An 11623-nucleotide genomic window follows, 5' to 3' on the forward strand; every position below is an offset into this window, starting at 1 on the left:
ACTATTGTCTATCGTTATAAGTTATTTTCCTTTTGTATCTCTTTCGGGTCTCGTCTTTGACATATGTTGCAAGTTGATTAGTGTTTTGTATAGACAACAAACAATGACTAAAACAACAGGCTAATTGTTAAATCTCATAAATAGATAATAACAAATCACACCCGTAGTGTATTTAATATAAATCTCTCCTGCTGCTACGTTATGAAACCTATGCTACAAACAAACAAAACCTTTTGTCAAATTAAAATTAAAATCACTCACCATGCAGATGCGTTGTTTAAAAGACCCTTACGTTTTGGTCTTACTCCACGCAAACATTCAGCATTACAACTGTATACATGTATGTATACACAATGTACGTCACTTTAAATTATTCATTTACTCTTTGTTCCAATCAAACCTGCTCCATAGGATACGGTTGCTCTGGAAACGGTAACATCATCTACTACTGCACGTGGCAAAATTGTAAAGTGCTCCCTAAATAGTACACATGCATACGCCCTCGGAGGAATGTTTGGCATATTACTCATTGGGGAGTCTGTCTGAAGAAAATATTACAAGCAATACAAGTGTTTGTATGCAGGCCATATTGTTATCAGTTCGCATGCAACAGTCGTGTGATTACACAGCAAGGATTGGCTAATCGAATCGGTCATGGGAGAGAGGCTTCTATTAATTGCCGATCGCCCAATTGCTGGCAAGGATCAAACAATACCTGATGACGTAATGGCGCTCAGTTTTATCCGACATGGCTATACACAAGTCGTGAAACGAGGTAGTTATCAGCGAGGTTGTCTATTGAAAAAGTGGCCGTTCATTGCGATATTTGAAAAAAATTAGATATACTAACGAGCCATTTGTGCCATACCTACATGACAAACATTTAAAAACACGTTAGCTGTAATGGGAATATATAAGTTCAAGCTGTTTTCGCATTAAGATTTAGAAGCTGTTTTCTGGGTGGGTGTGTCTGTTTTTTTTTCAGTGTGAATCATTTACTGTCTCCATATCATGAACTGACTCATTCGATACGGTGAACGACTCTGTCTTTTCCGTTTGGCAACCTACAAGTTTATAAAATTAAATAAGTCACTAAATAATCTATACTGAGTGTTTTTAAATAGTTATATAAAAGAAGAAAAGCCAATAAAATCCGAGGAACACGTCTATGGCTTACGATACGGCCAGTAGTTCAAAATGCAGTTCCTAATCTTGACAATGAAGGACAAAGGAGAACTTTTCATCTCAGCCGATGGAGAGATATCATAATACCCAACATGTAAAAACTCATTTATTTAATTTACATGTATGTATGTATGTTCATAGGTCGGATGGTTCGTACGTAGGTGCTTAGGTAGGTGGCACAGACAGAATTCTTACTGACTGGCCAACAGCATGGAACTTTGCCGAATGAGGCATTCGTAAAGCCCAATCATTAAAAACTGGAAGAGAACATATATGTAATTATGATATCATATCATACGCATACTAAATAACCAGCAAGCTGGTAGGCAAATATTCTTGCATTTTTATATTTCTTTTGAAGGTAAACTTAATAACAAAAAGATCTCGCCAGAGTAAATTACAAACTTGCTAATTACATCTCTTGTCATGCACACTATGATGGTATTGGCCGTTTGGCTGTGTATTGATATGGCTAAATTAAACATCTACTTTTTCATGGTTCATGAATCTTCATTGCCAACAGCAGTGATTTCATTTAGCTTTCTAATTTAGAATAGTACATATGCATTGATAGATGAGTATGTATGTATGTATGTATGTATGTATGTATGTATGTATGTATGTATGTATGTATGTATGTATGTATGTGTGTGTGTGTATGTATGTATGTATGTATGTATGTATGTATGTGTGTGTATGTGTGTATGTATGTATATGTTGCGTACCTACAAATCTATTGCTCGCTTGCTTATTTGATTGATTGACTGATTGATCGATCGATCGATTGATTGATTGATTGATTGATTGATTGATTGACTGATTGAGTTTCTTCAAAGAAGCATAATTGTTCCCTACCTCTATAACTCCTTGGTTTCCGTCCGCATTGTGCAAAATCCATGACTTATTATTATGAGCTCCCACCCACCTGTTCCATCCCGCGTTATCTTATACGTAGCTTTTTATCCGCCTTCTGATTAAATATTTGGCAGTGCACCGCGACTTGCCATGTCGTGATATGCAACGTAAATATTTCTCACGCGAATTCTTTAAAATAAAATATAAACTGTTAAATATACGCAAATGAAAGAAAAGTAGCTGGTTAAAATAATGGAATAGGTTTCGCTAAGACAAAAAAATAAAATAAAAAGAAAACTCGTCTCAGTGGTTTACGGCGAAGAAAAAAAAGAGAGTACTTTTTGATTGCATGTGAACTTGCTGTTATTTCAGGACTGGAAAATATGCATTGACGGTCCAAATATTTTCTATATTTTAGGAAACGGTTAATATTTATTTGGGAGGGGCAGTGAAATCGCACATTTTATTTTTTCGAATTTGAGCCTTGCCCGACACGGTTACATATAGTATCGTATCATACCACAAGACTTATAACTGGACCCTACCTTACTATGCATTTTGCAAACCAGATAATATTCTGATAGTTCACTAAATATTAAACAATGACGTCACATTACAGTGGCTTCTCTTATTCCTTAGGTACTGGACATTCCCTTATGATAAATAGAGACAAATGTCCAACTTATGACAACATTGTAAAATTTGCTTAAATATTTTAGCACATTATACAAAGGAATCACGGTTGTCACTCTGCCTTTAATGAAATGCTGGTCACGCCACTGCTTTTCAGCTGTGCAGATTTGTTATCATCCAGTTTACCTAGAAGAGATTCAGAAATATATCATGCGAGAATGCAAAACCGTTTTCTACTGATAGGACGCTTTCTCGACGACTACGTAAATCGATTACAATCAGTCCCGATAGGTGCGTATCACTTTGGTTAATTCCTGCCGAGGCTGAGAGATGATAATCGAAATACAGTACTTATGTTCTGCAGCCAATCTTAAATTCTGAACAGAGTTGGAGTTCTAAAAATGCTATCTGAGACGCCATCTGCTGAGCATTACGTCACGCTTGATAAGCAATGTCATCACGTGAGGTTGAAAATCACGTCGAGAACGGATAGCATATTCCACATAATTCTTGTTAATGCAGACTCTCTAGTCAATCCATGAGAACTTAGCCATGTGAGAACTGACTTTTTCTCCTGACGCCAGAAGAGGACTATCCCGAGAATCGAGAATGCAATTTCATTGCCTATTGGGATAAGGTGATATGAAATTGTGAAAAGAGTAAGTCACACTTCATCACATAGACATTTTCTTTGGCTGATTGAGACGCGCCTCCTAGATTAGTACTGGTTTTTAATTCAGTCCATGTTAGGCACACGTAGTTATTTCGGTTTTGCATGATCGCAGAAAAAAATTTAAATAAGAAAAATGTATGTGGTTTCATTCGTAAAAAGTTCACCAAAGCGCCTTCTATCGTACAAATTCCACGAGTTACCGCCCTTATGAATATTTCATATTAAAAAAATCCAGTTATTTCCCTTTAAGCAGGACACGGTCTACCATTACTTTCTTCGAGAAACAAAAATGAAACTGTTATTTCAAGTGTTCGCTTTCATCTATCATGTCAGAATTATAAGACCTTGTAAAGTACGGTGGTTTATTTACGTTTGACAAAACTGTTCTAATTCCAGCACAAAAATATGTATCTTCCCTACGGAAAATAATTACTTCAGCACACGATCCATTTATATCCCCTACCGCGTTATTCTATTCCCGTGCGCCATGTACTTCCTAATTCAAGGGCATGAATTATTCATATTAAGCCTACTTCTATTAGTACCTAGTGTCAACCATACCTGACGACGGATGGCCCGAGAACAGGGCCAATACTATATAATTAAAAAAAATCACTAATTTCAATGAGAAAATTGATAAATACTAAACGGGAGTTAATAAGTTGGATGCGGGAATTACCAATTTCCCCGTGCAAATTGCTAACTTGTGCACGAGACTTATATAGGTTGTGGGCAAAATTATTAACTCGCTTACGGAAATTCATAAGTATCGCACGAAAATAATAAGTGGCGCGCGGGATTATTACAAACACACCACCAAATAAAACTCGCACAGGAAATAATAAATGGGCACTAGAATTAATAACATGTACCCAGGAGATGTAAATCGGCTACTCGAATTAATAACCTGAGCGTGGGAATTACTAATTCGCACACGTGTGCAAATTCGTTAACTTCGGACGTAAATAAGTCGCTAACTGGAGTCATTATTTTAGCACGAAAGAAATAATTTCCTTTCACCTAATAAACTAGTAATGTGCGCACGATAGTAGTTCCCGTGCGGGAATTAAAATATATGTTTTATCAAGTGTCGTAAATGAGTCACAGAAATATGTAATACCTGAAAAGCATGTACGATGCTATTAAAGCGCAATGACGAGTCCTATTCGGAAAATGTATGCATTTGCTTCGTTGACGAAGCGACGATCAGCATTAAATGATTATATCAATAAAGACTAATTGTTCATGTGAATTTCAGCCTAAAACTTGAACACACTTCTTTGTTGTCTGTCCCATTTACCAACTCCGTATATTTAGATCGTTGCTTTCTATCACTAACTCCAAGTTTTTAAATTGTAACTGATCAGTCAGCCACTGATGCAGAACGTATCTGACCAAAATTTGTAGATTCGACTGGTCTTGCTTACTGCAAACTCAGAGTCATTCCAAACCTTTCCTTATTTGTTTTGGATGGTGGTGGTGGCTTTCTCATCTATCTATCTTCCTTTCTTGTCTCCATTTTATTGCTTAATAATTATTTTAGTATTGTGCTAATTTTTCTTGCTTTGCGTGTGTTTGTTTTGTATGGGATTTTTATCAGTATGTATTTAGTGGCGCAACTTACATGTATATTTGTTTTATACAACTTGGAGGGGAGATAACCCTTGACCAACTGCAAACCTTGTGTTCGAACCCCATTGTTGTTCCAAATATAAACCTAATAAAATTCCTGAGATGAAAGATTTTCTGATGATAGGAAATGCAACATTGCCCGTGAATGTACGTTTATAGCTATTTATTTATAATTAAGTAAAGGGCACATCTGGTTGATGAATATCTGAACTGTTTCCCCATCTTAATCAAAGCGTAACTAATTTGTAAATAGCAATTTTCCACTGAGATAAAATATGACAAATGTGTCCTCTTTATAATAGACTCATGGACTAAAATTAAGTTGCATCTAATTTATCTGTCACCGTTTCCTAACCTTTTCTCAGCAATTTTAGAATAGATGCAATTAGAAGACGGCTCGATCAATAGTCTCGCCCGAGAGCAACCCGAAATTCTGCCGTACAGGTTGTCCTCTGATTCACTTTATGAATCTGCTAATTGAACTTTGTAGATATGACAAATTCCCCCAAGGTACCTGTATTTTTCTTTTGTTCCAACACTTTATGCTAAAGTAATTACTGACCTGGAATATATTTTGATGCTTCTTTTCTCTGTCATGCTCTCTGCGCGAAAGCATACTGCCAGACAACTGTATCAACGCCATAATGAGCAATGAGAAAGACATCTACTGGTACAATAAAGAAGAGTTCCAAGTCACGAGGAGGAGACTGAACGTGAACGTAAAATAAGAAAGTAAATCCAAATAGAAACCATATGACCTATACAGCATCGTAGAGCCTCAAATTCAATTATACGTAAATCGAACATTTTGGATGCATCAACAATTTACTTCTCTTATTTTTATTTGAAAGTTAATAAATACCGTAATAATTTTTACAGTCACTGCTTGTAGAAAAAACCATATACAAAAGCTTCAATATCTAAAGTTGTCTAGTATTGCAAATTAATGAAAGTTCCGTCCCTTCGTCCTTTTTCTTTAGCAATTATCTATCTCGTTACCTATGAATATATAAACTCAGCGATGTCTCAACAAGCTTTAAACGTATTAATATGCCACATAATTTCCTTATATATTTAACGTATTGTTCTCCATTTTGAATGATGTCTAACTTGGCTCAATATTTAATACGATACCCGCCACCACCATTACCACCACCACCACAAAAATCCCTTAAAAATAATCACACAAACAAAGCTTTCCTACGTTTCTGAGCATAACATGGGACAGTGTGAAACAAACGTTATTCGAATGTATTGATGCTCAACTGGGCACAAGTGTTCAAGATAAACTCATTTTCTTTCCTTTAACTGCAGATTGTTGAAACCGTCTGATATTTTTCAAATTAGTTGCTGTAGTGGACATATCGCCTGTTTGACTGACACAAAATTAATTTAGGACAAAGCAGACATCATCAGACGTCTTTGGGTCAAAACAACATTTAAGACAAAGCAGACATCATCAGACGTCTTTGGGTCAAAACAACATTTAGGACAAAGAAGACATCATCAGACGGCTTTGGGTCAAAACCACATTTAGGAAGAGTCGTTACAACAAGATTTTCAAGACAGCCATCATGGTATATATATATATATATATATATATATATATATATATATATATATATATATATATATATATATATATATATATATATATATATATTAGAAATGAGATCGACACTATATTCATTTAGATGTAACTAGACGTCACAAAAGGACTTCTGATGAATACACCATGTTAGTATGACTTTAATGTCGAGTAGCGACAACAAGACTTTAATGCTGGCCGCTTTCTGGCGGCCTTACTTGGTGTCAAATCACCACCATTGTCATTTCAGACCAATTGGTCTTTTTAAAAAAGTCTTTTTGTAAACACTCAAGACAATATTACTTTCTGTACAGGAGCAATTGGGATAACAATATTTTCAAGATGGCAGCCGATGAGGTTATATTGAAAGTCAGATCGGGACCATCTTCAAGACTAACTAAACCAGCATAAAAGGTATTTTACTTTGAGCACCCATGTGAGGGGAGTAGCGATAACACGATTTACTAGATGGTTGCCTTGCAAAAATAGGCCGGACTCAGTTAACATTTAATTTCTGTTTGGGGATTTTTATTCTGCTCCATCTGATCAGAAGGAATATTCTTCATTGGGAAGCAGGTCTCGTGCAAAAACAAGAAAATAAAAAAATGTGTGTGTGTATGTGTATGTGTGTGTGTGTGTGTATATGTGTATGTGTGTGTGTAAGAACATGATGCAAAACAAATGCTTTGATACTGATTTAGTGTTCTGATAACTAAACTCGTTCCATTGACTTTGCTATTAAGCTAGAAGATGGCTTCAAATTATATCTTATTATCTCTGTCTTTTTTCCTCCATTTTCATGCATAATGGTTAGCGAGACCATTTTTCAAGACGACGCGACACAAGACATTCAGATAGAATTGGATCAATAGAACGTTTAATATCAATCACGGTTTTCTTGACGTGCATAATAAGGAACTATGAAAACACATTTCATACACCTTTATTGCATTGAACATAACTTAATGGCAATCTTTTCCTGATATTTTTTATTATAGTATCATACAGTCTATTAAATCCATGCGAAGAAGCGAAACTAGGTTAAGGGTGTGAGGAAGTTATGATACAAAAACAAAGACTGGTGCATAGGCTACTGTGATTTTTCTACGTATAGATGAACTCGTTTACATTGATTTCTCAATATTATTTATATCCATGCAGAAAGAAAACAATCTGTGGATAGGCCACATACGTTTGACATTAATTCATTCCTAAAAGGATCAAAAGCTATTTTCCTTTTAAAGGGTTCTAAACCAACAAACAAATCGACATACAAAACTGTAAACAAGGAGACATGATTCATACATTGTTAATAGCAGTAAAATTTTACTCTGATTATTGTCACGTTTTGAAGAACTCGGGTACGTTGATTCTTATATGTTATATCCTGGGAGAATACATCTGGCGTCTAAAGCTTAATTGAGGACTTCATCAACGACGGTGAATGTAAGTATTCATTTTTCTAAAGTATGTGATATACTTCTGCTCTTGTTGGATTGAGTTATGAACTTACAAAAGCAAGCACCAGTGATTTGTTCATGCTGAATGATTATATATATATATATATATATATATATATATATATATATATATATATATATATATATATATATATATATATATATATATATATATAATTCAAGGATTGCTAGTTTTATACCCAGGACCACCCGGTTCAGTTGTCTCAGTGTGTCATTAGGAAAGGCACTTGGCTCCCATTTAGTCGACAGGAAATAACCAATAATGTGCTTTCACTCCATCACACCCACACACACGCACGCACCCACCCATCCACCCACCCCACACACACACACACGCACTATTCGACAAACGCTCCAGGACTCGACGGATAAACTGCGAGTCTCTGATGGTATGTACAATAGCATATCCCTTGTGTATAAACATAATTTTGATTTATGATTGATGAGAACAGGCAGCAGACGGGTAATTCAATAATTTTACCCAATAGTTATGAAGCATGCTGAATTCCTAAATAAGGATTTCAAATCGATTTGCAATAGCGGACACAATTCGATTAAAGCAGCAGATATAAGCAGCGGTATGTGTAGTCGAGTATGAGTAACCAAATAAGGAGGAGAAAGCAGAAGACAATCCGAATGAAGAAGGTTTTTAGCAAAGAGATATGAAATAAACAAGACTTACGTGCATGTAGATTTTAAATTTCTCTGCACACAATGAATGACTTGTGTCCTACATTGAATACAACAAAGGAAATGGAGAGAGAGAGAGAGAGAGAGAGAGAGAGAGAGAGAGAGAGAGAGAGAGAAAGAACTTTGTAAACCTTCGTTCGGAGTCACATTTATGGTTTCTAAAATTGTTGTCAAAAAACAGACTTTGAATGGAATCTGAATTCATCCATCTTTAGTTAGGTCACAACTTTTCTAAAAGCTTAAGAAGGCTGATGTATTTATTAGTTCTGACATGAAACAGTTTGCAATCAGCATCACTTGATGCCAGAAACTCAGGTGATTCGATCAATACACATAACAAAGGATAAATCAAACTGGTCTTTCACACAGACAATTCTTTTATTCCTTATCTAATGCAGTAATTTGCTTTCTTTCAATGGATTTAAGTAGCACATGTTCCCGGGAAACACCATTGGAGGAATGCAAGGCGACGTTCTTTGTGAAAGACGGCCCTTTTGACTTAACGTTGTCAAGGAAATTTAATTCTGACACGGATAGAGCTGACGTAATTGAAAGGATTAATCTTTCATGAACGATTAGTACCGGCTTCATTTAGTTTTCCGACACCCCCATCCACCTACGTCACACATACATACACACATACATCCACATACTGTCTTGATATTTCCAGACCTACCTAAAATATAATTTTCAACCAATATCCTGGATACAAGTTCTTTTATTTGCATCATAAAATAGTTTGGGTACCTTGTTCTTTCGAACAAAAGAATGTGATAAATAATTCATGACTACATTTATTAATATATAATTTAAATTACTTGCATAATTTTGTCCCCGATTAAATGCTCTACCATAAATTTTAAACCTTGGTCTGTATTTGGAGTTAAAACCTGTCTTGAACCACCCCACCCTCATTTTAAGGCATTCAAGAGATTTGTTAGATTTATCACTGAAGAAGCTTTCGGTAAAACTACTAACACCACTGGTTGGTTGTCGCATAGCAACCTTAGCGCGTCTGCAGTCTATTGTCTCTTGATTCTTCTAGGTAACACCTGCGCTCGGTACTTGAATGTGTCCCTTGTATTCGGAAGTAATCTGATGTCTAATATTTATGATTATCCTCAGGTTTTGCAATGATCTGTATATTCGTATTTACGTCACGCAAAATCCGCTTTAAAATGGTCTTGGAAACGCGAAAGAAACAGGGTTTTTAAAGAACTTGAATAAAGATTTATGAAGAAAGGAAATTACCCATTCTTACTCAGAGAAGTTTAGGTCGAGTACAAAATTTCCTATTGACTTGAAAGTCTGATTTCTTTTTAATTATTCCGTTCCCTAATTAACTACATATAATACATTTCTTGAAAAACTGGATTGAAATTTTCAGTGGAATCGATCAAAGCATAGGAAACTAGAAATATATTCATATAACTATAACACAAACATACCGCCATTCCTGGTTTGCAATATATGGATTCGTTGGAAACTGGACTTTAACGCAGAAATAAATCAAAGGCAATGAAGCACGTGACTAACTATTGATAGAAGAGTATTTGACTGAATTAATCCTATCCGCCGCGTGACTAGCTATCGATAAAAGAGTACTTTATTCTGTAAGACCAAACCAGCGCGTGCCTAGCTATCGATAAAAGAGTATTTTACTAAATATGGCCCGTCCACTTCATGTCCATTTATTGAACAGTACACGGCAAACTGACTATAAAAAATATAACCGAACCAAGGCAACACTGATCTCTTTTTGCTGCATGAATGTTGCATTCACCAAAAGTACATATCCACGTGAAAGTTTTATGACCCGGCACCTCAAATTGGACGACAAACTGGACTAAAAGTAAACCGTATCCAGGATGCGATAGCCGGGAGGTGGGGGGGGGGGGGGGGGGGGTTGGACAAGAGCGAAACTATTTATCCCGTTAGTAGTCTAGGCGAAGTGTAACGAATACCAGAGATTACAAGAAGTATCTTAGGCTTCAGTCATGGCCAAGAGAGAGAGAGAGCGCGCGCGCGCACACACACACACACACACGCAAGCACGCACGCAAGCACGCACACGCACACACACACACACACACACACACACACACACACACACACATCTACATATAATAGGCATAAAGCCAAGTCGGAATGTATTTTAGGCTTAGCCACAAACTTAAAATGTTAAACGACTTCATGTATGACATGCTAAACTAGTGATACTGATACATTCAACCTGAGCAAAGGTGATCAGGTTTTCACTGACTGATCCAGTTTCTTACTTTTCGTATTGTCCAGTTCCTTTATGTGTTAACAGACGGTGCAAAATATATCGTACTTATTACCAAGATAGCACATACTACTTGAATAATTTCTTGTCAGGACAGTAACGTGCTATTTTCCAATTCCCTATCAAGGATCCAATACATTTTGACCTGAAGGAGTGTTAGATTGGGTATTAGCACAGACTGCCACAAGCAGGGTCCAGCAAATTATTGCCTACAGTTTTGATGTGGAGAAGCGCCATTTAAGGAAAGTACTCGATTATGTACATTGCTCCATTAAAAGAGATGAGAGAGAAAATTCATATCTAGACGAACTGAACTTTTGGTCAAACCTTGTTTTAGAACTTGCCCTTCTATGATATTGTTCTTTTTGGTTGGGAAAAACAATACAGCACCAACGACCCTTCTTTTATCACAGATGCATTTAATGGCACCTTAAAACATATATATAATCAAATACATTGTTCTCAACATGACCTACATTTTAAGAAAACAAAATCTCCATTTATACTTAGTTCTTATTCTTTGTACGATTCCTGATTTAATTCGGATGAGATTAACGCTGCCGAATTCGATTTATATTCGTGATTGTATTGCACATTCG

General features: G+C 36.1%; 1 protein-coding gene across 2 annotated transcripts in view; it reads right to left on the reverse strand.

Annotated features, from left to right (window-relative positions):
• LOC149790354 (innexin unc-9-like) overlaps nt 1–11623 on the reverse strand; it is a 90691-nt gene that overhangs the window by 32848 nt on the left and 46220 nt on the right. Inside the window, exon 1 of one of the 2 annotated variants that reach the window (XM_089972400.1) lies at nt 262–437. The exons of the other annotated variant lie outside the window; for it this stretch is intronic. The gene's annotated coding sequence lies outside the window, so the exon portion shown is untranslated. Of the gene's footprint in view, nt 1–261; nt 438–11623 lie in introns of those variants that run through there. 2 annotated transcript variants of the gene reach the window in all.

The sequence above is a fragment of the Sinohyriopsis cumingii genome, chromosome 10 (genome assembly GCF_028554795.1).
Source record: "Sinohyriopsis cumingii isolate HCF-2022 chromosome 10, ASM2855479v2, whole genome shotgun sequence".
Classification (NCBI taxonomy): domain Eukaryota; kingdom Metazoa; phylum Mollusca; class Bivalvia; order Unionida; family Unionidae; genus Sinohyriopsis; species Sinohyriopsis cumingii.